The sequence below is a fragment of the Macaca fascicularis genome, chromosome 20, assembly GCF_037993035.2.
Source record: "Macaca fascicularis isolate 582-1 chromosome 20, T2T-MFA8v1.1".
Lineage (NCBI taxonomy): Eukaryota > Metazoa > Chordata > Mammalia > Primates > Cercopithecidae > Macaca > Macaca fascicularis.
The window spans coordinates 63,577,040-63,592,842 of NC_088394.1; the positions used below are offsets into that span (position 1 = coordinate 63,577,040).

Consider the following 15,803-nt stretch of genomic DNA (forward strand, 5'->3'; position numbering starts at 1 on the left):
GGCCCTGCCTGACGCTGGTGTGTCCACACTGCAGCTGTGACAGTGCCATGTGCACTTGCCCTGGAAATCCAGGTGGAAGAAAGCCCAGAGACTGGAACTGGGCTTGGAGAAGAGAGCAGGGGAAAAGAGTGGTTCAGCCGACAGGTGGGGCCTACCCTGGGCCTGGGAACTATGGCCCAAGGTGGAGCTAAACTGGAGTTGGCCCAGAAAACACCAAAGGGTGCCAATCCCAGGCTGTGGCCTGGGAGCAAAGGGGAAGGGAAAAGAAAAACAGGAAGGGAAAGGAGGCACGGGGTGGCTGGAGCTTCTGCCCACCAGGGGGCAGCAGATCTGCATCAGCAGATGCCAGGTTTGGGTCTTCTGCAGCTTGGGCAGCTTTCTGCAGAGGGGGCTGAAGGAGCAACTTGAGGCTGGGTGGCAGGAGAGAGGAGCTCCTTGCAGAGGGGAAGAGCTGGGACCTGGGAGGCAGAAGAGCTGGATGGCTACCCTGTGACCCAAGACAGCAAGTCCCTTCCCTCCCCAGCTGTCTCCCCCTCTGTAATAACAAACCTGCCTGAACTCTGTGATCCCGAACAGCCAGCCAACCTCTGCTGCTTCAGGAAGCAGAGATCCCAGGGGAGGGCTTGCCTTTGCCCTGCCTCACCTCGCCCCAGAACTGCCTGGCCAGTAAATGTGTTAACCCCAGAAGGCTGAGTCCTGTGTGAGGAACTGGAGGGTGGGGTGGGACTTCAGGATGGCAGGACTGTTCTAAGGAGGGGCTGAGGGAGGCCCACACCTGTGGCTAGAGAAACAGGCTCTCCACCCTTCCCCTCTCCCTCAGCACTTCCAGTATCCAGGGGCAAGGAGATGATGCACAGGCAGCACCTCCCCAACTCTTTGAGGCCACTCTGATGTCCTAGTGCTTGTGGCAGCAGCTTGGCCTGTGCAGGACATGTCACGTTGGGGAGCCTGCCCCTCAGGAAGAGCCAGTGAAGTGCCAACAGTCCCCTGGAGGGTGACCCAGATCCCCGGGGAGCCCTGCCCCCAAGTGTTTTAGAGCTAGATATGAAGAGGTTTAGCTGGGGCCTTAACCACCTGCTGGGGAAGCCAAGCTGAGCAGAAAAAACGGCAACAGGAAGGAGCACAGGAAACACCTGTGTGGATGCAGGTGGCTCATTCCAGATGCTAGGGCGAGGGTGGGCAGGGGCAGGCAGGCAGCCCTCTGCACACTGGCGCAGCTCTTTGCTCCCTGGGTAACGAAGGATGGCACGGGATGGTGCAGCTCAGTATTTGGGGTGGTCAGCTGGAGCAGCATGGGGCAGAGGAGGCAAACAAATGATGGAGACCAGCCAGCACCCAAGGCTGGCCACAGCTGGGGCCTGCCCCAGAGGTCCATGCAGGAGGTCGGCAATCCCAGAACTGCCCCTAGCAGCCCTCAGTCCTGAGGACCCCACAGAGGCCCTCTTGTGGTACAGCAGGGCTGTCCACCTGCATCAAAAGCATAGCCTGTCAAGGGGGGAAAGAGGAAGTGAACAGTGGTTGACCAGGTCCTGGGAAAGTGCAGATTGGGGTGACTGAGCCAGCACAAGCTCACAGCTCAGTACACAGGAGAGGGCAGGGCTTGGGCAAGAAATGGAGGATGGAAAAATGTCATCATCCCAGCCAAGGGGTCCACTGGGGTTGTCACTGAGAATCCCTGCTCTCCAATGCTGGGAAGGGACAGACCCCTGACTCTCTGTGCTCTGCAAGTCCTGAGGCCAGAGCCTAATATTCAGCTCTAGCCAGGGGTGGGTGTGAGGATCGGAAGGGGACAGGAGCTGGAATGAGGGCACTGTGAGCACAGCCAGGTGAAGCCCATGATGCCTATCTGACTCAGAGCAGCATGGATCAACCCCAAAACAGCCACTCAGCCTCTCTCCATCAGTGGCTTGAAGGCAGGCTGGATGGCCTCCTATACCCAGGCCCATGCCCAGGTTCCTCAGATGGTAGAGGGGCAGGGAGAACCCTTGTCCTCCCACCTCTATATCTCTCCTGACGCCCTCTGCCTCACAGGGGACTCCCACAGGGCAAACCTGCCCATTGCACTCTCCCCCCCGCCCTGCTGTCATGTGGGTCAGGGAGGCACATGTTCCTGCTGTCTGGGACTGAGGACAGTTGGGAGCCCCCTGCCCCAGGTGATGGGCGGTTGATGATACCATCACGAGTCAAAGGTATCAGGGCAGGGAAAGCCTCTGCCCAGCCTCTGAGGGGACAGATGGAAGTGGGCCTCCAAGGCCTGTGACACACTGAGAAGTGCCCTATCAGTTAAGTCCATTGAGGCCACAGTCATGTCTTGGCCATCATCTCTGAGACTGCCCAGAGGAAAGTGATCCACGCACACTGCAAAACAGGGGCCAGGCTGAAGTAGTCCATGATACAGTTTATTGTGTTGGCAACTGATGGAGTGTACACTCTACTCCCTCTTTCCTCTTGCCCTCTCCCAACCTTACCTTTCCTCCTGTCTCTCACTCTTCTTCCTCATGTATTCCAAGCTGCAGGGGACCAAAAAAGAAAGAAAAACGGCACATTTGTGAAGGCAAAGAAGCAGATGGGTTAGCACGTGGGAAGAGGACTGCTGCTTTGTCTCGCCCACAGAGCGGGGGTGCCTTCCTTGTATGTTTCTGTGCCTGGTATGTGGGTACAATTTGCTGAACCCCAGAAATATGACCCTCCTTTTCCTCCATACCCCCCTCCCCACCCCAAACACTCCTGGAGTGTCCCCTTCAGGCCATCCATCTCCCATGGACAGAAGGCTCTTGGCTTGGCTGCAAGGCCTGGCTTTTCTGGGCCTGGGTAATACAGGAGGGTGAGCTTGGGAAGGACTCCCAAGCCTCATATAAACTGCTAATGAAGCACAATCTATCATTTAGAAAATAAGACTGACATTGGCCTACGAGAAAGGGGTCTCTTGTTTCAGAAGATTGATGGCAGTTGGGTGATGGCCACTACTCTGAGTTTAATGTCAAGGGTCAAGTCTCACTTGTCTCACTTGTCTCCAGATACACACAGGGCATATGGACACTCAGTGAATGCTGACTGAGAGCAGCTGAATTGCTATATGCAACACCTAGATTTCTAGCTGTCTCCTCTTAATCTCCTTACAACCTTCTCCTCCTCCTCAGGCATGTCTTAAACATCACCTCACAGGGTTCCATTCTAGGCCCTTTTCTCCTCTCTCAAAACACACCCCTAGATGACCTCCCCATTCCACTGACTTCCATCCACATGCTGAGGCTGCATGCCAATCATTCACGTGGTTCTTACCTTGCTTCCAGACCCCCACATCCAACTGCTCACGGGATACTTCCTTTTGAACATCTGGAGCATTTCAAACTCAGCATGCTCAAAATCAGACTCAATATCTTCTCAAAACTTGTTTCTCCTCCAACAGCTCTAGGGGTTACCAATTACCCAGGTATCCAAGCCATACAACAGAGCCTCACCCTTCCTCTTTCCTCTGTACCCACATCCTAGCCATCAGAATCCTCCCAATTAAATGCCCTAAATATATATATTTTTTATATCGAGTCTTGTGCTGTTGCCCAGGCTGAGTGCCGTTGTGTGATCTCGGCTCACTGTAATTTCTGCCTCCCGGGTTCAAGCGATTCTTGTGCCTCAGCCTCTGGAGTTGCTGGGATTACAGATGCCTGCCACCACGCCCAGCTAATTTTTGTATTTTTAGTAGAGACGACATTTCACCTTGTTGGCCAGGCTGGTCTCTAACTCCTAACCCCAAGTGACCCACCCGCCTCAGCCTCCCAAAGTGCTGGGATTACAGGTGTGAGTCACAGCACCTGGCCCATGTATTTCTTTAGGAAGCTGCATGCCCACCTGCTCTTGTCACAGGAGCCTGCATTTTCCCTTCTGTGAGACTAATCACACTTCATTGCAATTGCTTACTTTTTTTATTTTTTATTTTTTTGAGATGGAGTTTCACTCTTGTTGTCCAGGCTGGAGTGCAATGGCACGATCTCGGCTCACCGCAACCTCCACCTCCTGAGTTCAAGTGATTGTCCTGCCTCAGCCTCCCGAGTAGCTGGGATTACAGGCATATGCCATCATACCTGGCTAATTTTGTATTTTTAGTAGAGATGGGGTTTCTCCATATTGGTCAGGCTAGTCTCGAACTCCTTACCTCAGGTGATCCAACCACCTCAGCCTCCCAAAGTGTTGGGATTACAGGCGTGAGCCACTGCACCTGGCCTGCAATTGCTTATTTAGTTTGTACCCTCTGGAACATACATTCGTAATATACGCTGACAATTTTACTGGGTAACCACCCAGGTCTGAGGTGGGTGCCTTCCCTCTGGAACTTGGTCCAAGTGTTTTGTTTTGTTTTTGAGATGGGGTCTTGCTCTGTTGTCCTTGCTGGAGTGCAGTGGTATGATCATAGCTCACCGTAACTTTGAACTCATGGGCTCAAGGGATCCTTCTGCCTCAGCCTACCAAGTAGCTGGGACTATAGGCACACGCCACTATGCCCTGCTAAAGAGGGGGTCTTGCTATGTTGCCCAGGCTGGCTTCAAGTGATCCTTCCACCTTGGCCTTCTAAAGTGCTGAGATCACAGGTATGAGCCATCACACCCAGCCTTTTTTTTTTTTTTTTTTAACAGCTCTTTTTGAGATTTAGTGCACAACCATGCAATTCAACCATTTAAAGTGTACAGTTTGGCCAGGTGCAGTGGCTCATGTCTGTAATCCCATCACTTTTGGAGGCCAAGGCAGGTGGATCACCTGAGGTCAGGAGTTCCAGACCAGCCTGGCCAACATGGTGAAACCTCATGTTGTCTCTACTTAAAAAATACAAAAATTAGCTGGGCATGGTAGCAGATGCTTCTAATCCCAGCTACTTGGGAAGCTGAGGCAGAAGAATCTCTTGAACCTGGGAGGCGGAGGTTGCAGTGAGTTAGATCATGCTACTGCACTCCAACCTAGATGACAGAGCGAGACTCCATCTCAAAAAAAAAAAAAAGTGTACATTTTGCTGGGCGCGGTGGCTCAAGCCTGTAATCCCAGCACTTTGGGAGGCCGAGACGGGCGGATCACGAGGTCAGGAGATCGAGACCATCCTGGCTAACACGGTGAAACCCCGTCTCTACTAAAAAATACAAAAAAAAAACTAGCCGGGCGAGGTGGCGGGCGCCTGTAGTCCCGGCTACTCGGGAGGCTGAGGCAGGAGAATGGCTGGAACCCGGGAGGCGGAGCTTGCAGTGAGCTGAGATCCGGCCACAGCACTCCAGCCTGGGTGACAGAGCGAGACTCCGTCTCAAAAAAAAAAAAAAAAAAGTGTACATTTCAATGGCTATTAGTATATTCAAAGCTGCACAGCCATCACCACCATATTAGAACATTTTCATCAACCCAAAAAGAAACCCTGCACCCCTTAGCTGTCACCCCTACGCTTCCATATTCTCCCTACCCCCAGGCAACCACTAATCTACTTTCTGTCTCTACAGATTTGCCTATTCTGGATATGTCTTACAAATGAAATCAGGTTAGGGCTTTCCAACTTACCCAGTTCTAAGATTCACCTGAGAACTTCCCTGGAGATTCCAATGCAGCAGGTCTGGCGTGGGGCCAGCAAATTCTCTATTTGTTCAGGCTGCATCTGCCTTTGCTATGCCCAGCACCCAAGGCCAGATACACAGTAAGTGGTCCAGAAATATCTTTTGATGAACACCTCTAAAACCTGTCTCTAGCTCTGGTTTCCCTTAAATACACCTCCTCAACTGATGGCCTTGTCTTATCTCAAAAGCAACCTGAAAAGCACTTTGAGTGTGAAAGTACCATATGTTCAGTGTGGAAAAAGCCTGGAAACTCAAAAACACTCTCCCTAGTCCCCCCCATGGGGCATAGTGCTTTAGAATGCACTTTCACCACCAGGATCCCAATTAAGGAATGGAACAGAAGCCTGAGGAGGGGACAACAGAGGGAGGGAGGACTGAGGTCAGACTGGTGGAGGAAGCAAGCAAGCTGAATCCAGAGGCCAGAGGGGGCAGTTACAGATGAGGCTGAGGGGATGAGCAGGGGCTTGGTCATGGGGGGCCTTGTGGTGTGGCTGAGGAGTTTGGAATTTATCCCAGGGTACCGGGGAGCCACCCGTGGGCTTGATGCAGGGGGCTTTTGTGATCACGTTTGTGCTTTGGAAAGGTCACTCTGGCAGCTGTGAGAGGGAGAAGGCCAGAAGCAGGGAGGAGCCTGCAGTTACCATTAGAAGAAGCAAGAGTCTGGGCGTGGTAGCTCACGCTTGTAATCCCAGCACTTTGGGAAGCTGAAGCAGGTGGATCACTTGAGCTCAGAAGTTCAAGACCAGCCTGGGCAACATGGCAAAACCCCATCTCTACAAAAAATATAAAAATTAGCTGGGCATGGTGGTGTGCGCCTATAGCATCATCTACTGAGGAGGCTGAGGCAGGAGAACTTGAGCCCGGGAGGTCAGGGCTGCGTGAGCCGTGATTGCACCGCTGCATGACAGCCTGGGCAACAGAGTGAGACCCCATTTCAAAAAAAAAAAAAAGAAGCAGCAAGAGTAGCCTGGGCCAGAGTGCGTATAAGCTAGAAGCAGAGGTTCGAAAGTCATGCTCACTTTAGCATGCGGTTTCATATGACTACTGTGATGTCCAGTGACCACTCCATTCTTTTTTTTTTCTTGAGATGGAGTCTCGCTCTGTCGCCCAGTCTGGAGTCCAGTGGCACGATCTCAGCTCACTGCAAGCTCCACCTCCCGGGTTCACGCCATTCTCCAGCCTCAGCTTCTTGAGTAGCTGGGACCACAGGCGCCCACCACCACACTCGGCTAATTTTTTTTGCATTTTTAGTAGAGACGGGGTTTCACCATGCTAGCCAGGATGGTCTTGATCTCCTGACCTCATGATCCACCCACCTCAGCCTCCCAAAGTGCTGGGATTACAGGCGTGAGCCACCGTGCACGGCCTACACTTCCTTTTTCATCCTTGACTTTTACCTACTAATACTTGAGGTTTAGTCTGATATCTTCACACTAACATAAAACGAAATAGAAGGCACTCAAAGGCTACGGACATCCTCTATCTATCTCTGGTATTACCTAACCTCGAACATAGACCTTGGTCCTAAGCAGTTATTCAGGACATACTTACAGATTAATAAGTCATCACCTAAATACCTCTGCTGCCTGCCTGAGAGCCTAAAGTTTCCACAATTAAAGCCCTTCCCAGCCTGGGCAACATAGCGAGACCCTGTCTCTATAAATAAAATTTTTTTTTTTTTAATTAGCCGAACATGGTGCATGTGCCTATAGTCCTAGGAGGATTGCTCAGGAGGATTACTCAGGAGGATTGCTTGAGCCCAGGAGTTAAAAGGCTGCAGTGAGCTATGATTACGCCATTGCACTTCAGCCTGGGCGACAGAGTGAGATCCCATCTTTTTTGTTTTTTTTTCTTCTGAGACAGAGTCTCGCTCTGTTGTCCAGGCTGGGGTGCAGTGATGTAATCTCGGCTCACTGCAGCTTCCACCTCCCAGTTTCAAGTGATTCCCCTGCCTCAGCCTCCTGAGTAGCTAGGATGACAGGCATGCGTCACCATGCCCAGCTACTTTTTGTATTTTTACTAGAGACAGGGTTTCACCATGTTGGTCAGGCTGGTCTCGAACTCCTGACCTCGTGATGCACCCACCTCAGCCTCGCAAAGTGCTGGGATTATAGGCATAAGCCACCACACCAAGCCTACAGTCCCCCATTTTTTGGGGGGATATGTTCCAAGCTGTCTGGTGGATGTCTGAAATCAAGGATAGTCCTGAACCCTATATATGCATATGCATTATCAATCTGATAACCGAGATGGCTACTAAGTGGCTAACAGGTGGGTAGTGTATACAGCATGGGTACGCTGGACAATGGAACGAGTCACATTCCCAGCAGTATGCAGCAGGATGTTGTGAGATTTCACCACTCTACTCAGAATGGTGTGCAATTCAAAACTTATGAATTGTTTATTTCTGGAAGTTTCCATTTAGTATTTTCAGACTGCAGTTGACCATGGGTAACCAATAGCAGAAAATAGCAGAAACTGAAGCTGTGAACAAGGCGGGGGACTACTGTACTCATTCTGATTTTGCCAACAAGTTGCTGGACAACCCTGAGCAAGTCACTTCATTTCTGAATTTAGGACATCAAATAGAGCTGTGAGCATCACTTGAAAAGGCAGACATGAAGGTGTTTTGCAAAATGAAAAATATAGAGATGGATTATAAAGGGTGATCCATGCATGTTTGGAAAAGTAAGTAACAGTGCAGAAAACAAAATCAACTTCTAAAACATTGGATGTAGGTCTAGGAACAGTCCTTTATACTTTAGAGAGCAGTCATTTGAGCTGAGAGGTAAAAAAGAAATATGGCTGGCTGGGGTAACCCCAGCACTTTGGGAGGCTGAGGCGGGTGGATCACAAGGTCAGGAGATTGAGTCCATCCTGGCTAACACAGTGAAACCCCATCTCTACTAAAAATACAAAAACATTAGCTGGACATGGTGGCACACACCTGTAGCCCCAGCTACTCGGGAGGCTGAGGCAGAAGAATTGCTTGAACCTGGGAGGCGGGAGCTGCAGTGAGCCAAGATCTCGCCACTGCACTGCAGCCTGAGTGACAGAGCAAGACTCCATCTCAAAATAAATAAATAGGCCGGCACAGCTCACGCCTGTAATACCAGCTCTTCGGGAGGCTGAGGTGGGCAGATCACCTGAGGTCGGGAGTTCGAGACCAGCCTGACTAACGTGGAGAAGCCCCGTTTCTACTAAAAATACAAAATTAGCCGGCCATCGTGGTGCATGCTTGCAATCCCAGCTACTTGTGAGACTGAGGCAGAAGAATCGCTTGAACCCAGGAGGTGGAGGTTGTGGTGAGCCAAGATTGTGCCATTGCACTCCAGCCTGGGCAACAAGAGCGAAACTCCATCTCAAAAATAAACGAATAAATAAATAAATAAGGCTTTCACAGGGGTCTGAAAAAAGCAGACATTAATAAGGAAAAAAACTCCTACAGTCTAGGCAGATGATACAGAAGGATGAGTCTTTAAAATGTTACAAGAGACTGGGCTTGGTGGCTCATGCTGGTAATCAGCACTTTGGGAGGCCAAGGCAGGTGGATCGTGAGGTCAGGAGATTGAGACCAGTTTGGCCAACATGGTGAAACCCCATCTCTACCAAAAATACAAAAATTAGCCGGGCATGGTGGTGCGTGCCTGTAATCACAGAAATTTGAGAGGTTCAGGCAGGAGAATCACTTGAACCTGGGAGGCAGAGGTTGCAGTGAGACAAGATTGCATCACTGCACTCCAGGCTGGGCAACGGAGCAAGACTCCATCTTGGGTTAAAAAAAAAAAAAAAAAAAAAAAAAATTAAAATGTTAGAAGTGGTTATGCTTGGTGGTTTATGTTGGTAGACAATGAAAGCTTTCCAAATGTCTTTAAAAGTTTAGCATCACTACTCTACACCCTCATCCAATGGTGTAAGATGACTTGCTGTCCCCCAAATACTCTTGCAGACTTTTATGCCTTTGATCATGGCTCTTTACCTTACATGTCTTGTGTCACTTGTTAATGCCTTGTTAATCCTTTAGACCCAGCTGAAATGAGATACTCCTGGAGTGATTTACTCCTTTAGCTGTGAGCTCATTTCTTTCCACTATAACAATTATTGCATTAATTTTTTATGTGTTTGTTTTCACCAGTTTTACTAGTTAAATTTTGAGTCCAAGGGCAGGAAACACATCGTGAGTCATCTTTGAATCTCCAGTGCCTAGAACAGGAAGCTGCACACAGCAGGTATTCAACAATTACTTGGTGAGCTGCATCATGTCTCACACATGTTCTCAATAGGTATAGAGAAAACAGGAGTGTTCACGTGTAACTTTAGGCCTTACCCCAGATAGGGCAGGAAGATTCCTGCCCATTGTATCTTAGAAAATCAACACGTCTCCCCTTCATTTGTTGATTATCTTGATTAAAGAGTTTTTTAAAAAACATGTAAATGATCATAATCGTTGCAAGCTTTACAGGGGTAATAATAGGAGCCAAGGAAGATCTTGGAAATACAATTGTTCTGAGAATTATAGGATAATGATTTCTGGCCGGGTGCAGTGGCTCATGCCTGTAATCCCAGCACTTTGGGAGGTTGACGTAGAAGGATTGCTTCACACCAGGAGTTCGAGACCAGCCTGGGCAACATAGTAAGACCCCCATCTCTACAAAAAACAAAAAAACTTAGCTAGGTGTGTTGGCACTCGCCTATAGTCCCAGCAACTCGGAAGCCTGAGGCAAAGTTTGCAGTGAGCAGAGTTCGCCACTGCACTCCACACTCCAGCCTGGGTGACAGTGGACAATGCGACCCTGTCTCCAAAAAATAAAAATAAAAAAGCTTTACTTGCATTTTCTTGTCTAATCCTTACGGCTGTATCAAGCACAATTATCATCCCATTTTATTTATTTATTTTTTTGAGACCGAGTCTCCTCTGTTGCCCAGGCTAGAGTGCAGTGGCGTGATCTTGGCTCACTGCAACCCCTGCCTTCCAGGTTCAAGCAGTTCTCCCGCCTCAGCCTCCTGAGTAGCTGGGATTACAGGCACCCACATGGCTAATTTTTGTATTTTTGTAGAGACAGGGTTTCACCATGTTGGCTAGGCTGGTCTTGAACTCCTGACCATAGGTGATCCGCCTGCCTTGGCCTCCCAAAGTGCTGGGATTACAGGCATGAGCCACTACACCCGACCTATCATCCCATTTTATAGAAGACAAACTTATAGTTGAGTTGTTACTAATTCAACAGAGACCACACAGCTAATAAGAAACCAAAACTAGACTTGAATCCCAAACAATCTAATTCCAGCATCCAGAGAGGGTGACATTAAACATTTAAGTTATATGACTAACACTGCTTAATCTAATTAACTGCTCATCAAATATTTCTAGTAATTTGGCTTCCCAGGATGCTCTCCTATAGGGGATCGATATGCCTTTCGCCAGCACGGGGACAATGGTCTACTTGCCTGTTGCTAACAGCACTCTGCTTATCTAGCAAGTGCCTATGCACCTGACAAGTCCCTGAGGAAGGAATCTGCTCTTACGGTACAAACCACATTGGGTTTCTGGTTCTGTATGTGAGGCTCAGGGCCAGATCTTTCTTTTTTTTTTTTTAAGACAGAGTCTCGCTCTGTCCCCAGGCTGGAGTGCAGTGGTGCGATCTCAGCTCACTGCAACCTCCGCCTCCCAGGTTCAAGCAATTCTCCTGCCTCAGCCTCCTGAGTAGCTGGGACTACAGGCACCTGCCACCACGTCCAGCTAATTTCTGTATTTTTAGTAGAGACGGGATTTCGCCATGTTGGCCAGGATAGTCTCGATCTCTTGACCTTGTGATCCGCCCACCTCGGCCTCTGAAAGTGCTGGGATTACAGGTGTGAGCCACCATACCCGGCCTAGCTTTATTTTTATCACCTCAACTGTTTCGCAGCCTCTCATCACATTTTCCCTCAGCTTGCTTCTTTCCAGCCTCAAACATCCTATCCCTTTTGTTTGGCCTTCTGTTCGTCTTTGGAGCTGATTCCATAAAGTAGGACACATCATGATTTACCATAAAGAGAAGAAAATATTTTATTTATTTATTTTTGAGATGAAGTCTTGCTCTGTCATCCAGGGTGGTATACAGTGGCGCAATCTTGGCTCACTGCAACCTCCGCCTCCCAGGTTCAAGCAATTCTGCCTCAGCCTCCCAAGTAGCTGGGACTACAGGCGCACCACCACACCTGGCTAATTTTTATATTTCCAATAGAAATAGGGTTTCACCATGTTGGCCAGGCTGGTCTCAAACTCCTGATCTCAGGTGATCCGCCTGCCTTGGCCTCCCACAGTGCTAGGATTATAGGTGTGAGCCACTGTGCCCAGCCAGAAAATATTTTATTTTCTTCCTTCCTTAGTGATCCTTCGCATTTTCTCAGCCCTATGTGAGAGCAGTACATAGGGTCCTTGTCTTCAGAAAGCAGGCTCCAAGGCCACTTGGACCCCATTCCTGACTTTTGATGCCTCAGAGATCATAGAGTTGTAAATATAATTAATATATAGTTGTAAATATAATCATAAATATAGCTGAGGGTTTTTTCCCTCTAAATCCACTGCCTCAGGCTGGGTGTGGTGGCTTACCTCTGTAATCCCAAGACTTTGAGAGGCTGAGGTAGGCAGATATCCTGAGATCAGGAGTTCGAGACCAGCCTGGCCAATATGGTGAAACCCAGTCTCCACTAAAAATATAAAAAATTAGCCAGGAGTGGTAGTGCACACCTGTAGTCCCAGCTACTCAGGAGGCTGAGGCAGAATTGCTTGAACCCAGGAAGTAGAAGTTGCAGCGAGCTGAGATCGAGCCACTGCATTCCAGCCCAGGTGACAGAGTAAGACTACATCTAAAAATAAAATAAAATAAAATAAAATAAAATAATCAATCCACTACTTCATATTTGCCTATATGAAAGCTTTAGGTGTTCTTGTAGTCTACTCTTAAAGAAGATGGGGACAGGTGTGGTGGCTTACACCTATAATCCCAGCACTTTGGAAGGCCAGCCAAGACAGAATTGCTTAAGCCTGAGACCAGCCTGGGCAACACAGTGAGACCTCATCTCCACAAAAGAAAAGGGGGAAAAAAAAAAGGAAGATGATTTGAGGTAAAATCTTAAGAGAAAGTGAACTAATTAGCTTATTAATGTTACTAGAAAATCTAAAGTTTAAATGCAAGTCAGCTTTTAATTTTTTTTTAATCTTTGAGACCATGTCTTGCTCTGTCACTCAGGCTAGAATACAGTGGTGCAATCAGGGCTCACTGCAGCTTCAACCTCCTAGGCTCAAGTGACCCTCCTGCCTCAGCCTCCCAAGTAGCTGGGACTACAGGTGCACACCACCACGTTCAGTTAATTTTTTGTAAAGATGGGATTTTGCCATGTTACCCAGGCTGGTCTCAAACTCCTGGGCTCAAGTGATCCACCTACCTTTGCCTCCCAAAGTGCTGGGATTACAGGCATGAGCCACTGTGCCTGGCCTATTTTTTATTTTTTTGAGACAGGGTCTTGCTTCATCACCCAGGCTGGAGTACAGTGGCACACACATGGCTCCCTGTAGCCTTGACCTCCTGGGCTCAAGCGATACTCCCACCTCAGCCTCCCAAGTAGCTGGGACCACAGTCATATGCCACCACACTCAGCTAATTTTTAAATTATTTTGTATAAACAGGGTCTCCCTATGTGAAAGTCAGCTTTTTTGTTTTTAATACATAAGTTCCTAAGTATACCAGGAGCTATTTGGGCTGAGGAGAGTGCAAAATGCAAGTATTCCAGAGGCATCTGTTTGGTAATTTTCCTCTAAGTTTGTCTTTTCTTTATGTCTGAGTCCTAATGTGTACATAAGAGGCAAATGGGATAACTTGGTTTCTACAAAAAGAAGGGTCAGGTGTAAATTTTCCAAATACTTCACACATTCCTAAAATAGTATCTAATGGTATAAGGTAAGTAACTGGGATTAGAAATGAGAAAACTTGCCGGGTGCGGTAGCTCGTGCCTGTAATCCCCAGCACTTTGGGAGGCCGAGGCGGGCGGATTACCTGAGGTCGGGAGTTCAAGCCCAGCCTGACCAACATGGAGAAACCCCATCTCTACTAAAAATACAAAATTAGTTGGGGTGGTGGCGCATGCCTGTAATCCCAGCTACTCAGGAGGATGAGGCAGGAGAATCGCTTGAACCCAGTAGGTGGAGGTTGTGGTGAGCCAAGATCATACCACTGCTCTCCAGCCTGGGCAATAAGAGCGAAACTCCGTCTCAAAAAAAAAAAAAAGGAGGCCGGGCGCAGTGGCTCAAGCCTGTAATCCCAGCACTTTGGGAGGCCGAGACGGGCGGATCACGAGGTCAGGAGATCGAGACCATCCTGGCGAACACGGTGAAACCCCGTCTCTACTAAAAAATACAAAAAACTAGCCGGGCGAGGTGGCGGGCGCCTGTAGTCCCAGCTACTCGGGAGGCTGAGGCAGGAGAATGGCGTAAACCCGGGAGGCAGAGCTTGCAGTGAGCCGAGATCCGGCCACTGCACTCCAGCCTGGGCGACAGAGCGAGACTCCGTCTCAAAAAAAAAAAAAAAAAAAAAAAAAAAAAAGGAGAAAACTTGGGTCCTGGTGTTGAGAAGCTATACTATCGCTTTTCTTCATGTCTGTACCCAAGCAGCTGAATGTTGGAGAAAAACGAACACACTGGGCCAACTGGTTTACCTTTAACGTTATGATCACAAACCTCAGATGAGCACCCAATGCCACCAACGCAATCCTGTTAAGGACTTGCCTTCCCTCTCCCCTGCATTTGCATCTGTCTTCACTTTTGTTGCCCTTATCATGAATGGAAACATCCCTGTTCCTCTCCAAGGTCAACCCTCCCTGTTTCCTTACATCTTCTCATGGATTTCACTCCTATATGGGTCAAGCAAGCCTTCTCTCTCCTGGATCACCCATCTTTCTTCCCCACTGTATCCCTCCCAACGGCACATAAACATGCTCTGGGGCCGGGCGCGGTGGCTCAAGCCTGTAATCCCAGCACTTTGGGAGGCCGAGATGGGCGGATCACGAGGTCAGGAGATCGAGACCATCCTGGCTAACACGGTGAAACCCCGTCTCTACTAAGAAATACAAAAAATAGCCGGGCGAGGTGGCAGCGCGTGTAGTCCCAGCTACTCGGGAGGCTGAGGCCGGAGAATGGCGTGAACCCGGGAGGCGGAGCTTGCAGTGAGCTGAGATCCGGCCACTGCACTCCAGCCTGGGCTACAGAGCAAGACTCTGTCTCAAAATAAATAAATAAATAAATAAATAAACATGCTCTGGGAATCCTACCATCTTTATTATTTTTTGAGATAGAGTCTCGCTTTGCTGCCCAGGCTGGAGTGCTGTGGCGCAATCTTGGCTCTCTGCAACCTCTGCCTCCCGGGTTCAAGCAATTCTCCAGCCTCAGCCTCCCAGGTAGCTGGGATTACAGGCACGTGCCACCATGCCCAGCTAATTTTTGTATTTTTAGTAGAGACGAGGTTTCACCATATTGGCCAGGCTGGTCTCGAACTCCCGACCTCAAGTGATTCACCTGCCTTGGCCTCCCAAAGTGCCAAGATAACAGGCGAGCCACCGCGCCTGGCCCGTAGCATCTTTTAAAACATCTCTTCTTTCTATTATCTATCCCCAAACTTATCTGGTCCCTTCACAGCACAAATTGCATACATGTGCTGTCTCCATTTCCCCACTTTCCTGGTCACTCTTCAACCCAATCCGGTCAGGTCCACCTCCCTGATATACCCACATCAATCAAGCCAAGGCCATCAATGACATTCTCCAGTGACTTGCAAGGTGACCCAATCCAACAGCCATATCTCTGGCCCAAGTTTATCACACTGCTCAGCGGATGCCTCCTACCTGAAACCTTCTCTGCCCAGGGATTCCACAACTCAGCGCTAGATTTCATGACTTCCTAGATGCTCCCTTTCAGACTCCTTCTCCATTACCCTTCCAATATTGGAGTGCCCCAGGATTTGGCTATGGAATTTCTCTTCACTCTTTCCTTCAAGCCAAGCCAGGGGTCGTAAACTGACAGCTCATCTGTGTGGTTTAATCAGCTCATGAAGTTTAAAAGCATCTGATTCAGTTGCTAACATCTAAAAACTCTGGAGATTTGACATCTTAAAAATACAGATTTTTTTATTCCTTTAGGGAAAAAAAAAAACCAGTATCTGTTATTGGGCCAGCATTCTCACA

The 15,803-nt window shown here is 48.9% G+C and overlaps 2 long non-coding RNA genes across 2 annotated transcripts in view; one reads left to right on the forward strand and one right to left on the reverse strand.

The window, feature by feature from the left end:
• LOC135968898 (uncharacterized) overlaps positions 1–15,803 on the reverse strand; it is a 76,275-nt gene that overhangs the window by 58,516 nt on the left and 1,956 nt on the right. The gene's annotated exons all lie outside the window — the stretch shown is intronic.
• LOC141409287 (uncharacterized) lies at positions 2,516–5,669 on the forward strand. The gene is made up of 2 exons (XR_012429031.1): positions 2,516–2,648; positions 5,475–5,669. It is a non-coding gene; the product is annotated as an uncharacterized lncRNA (long non-coding RNA).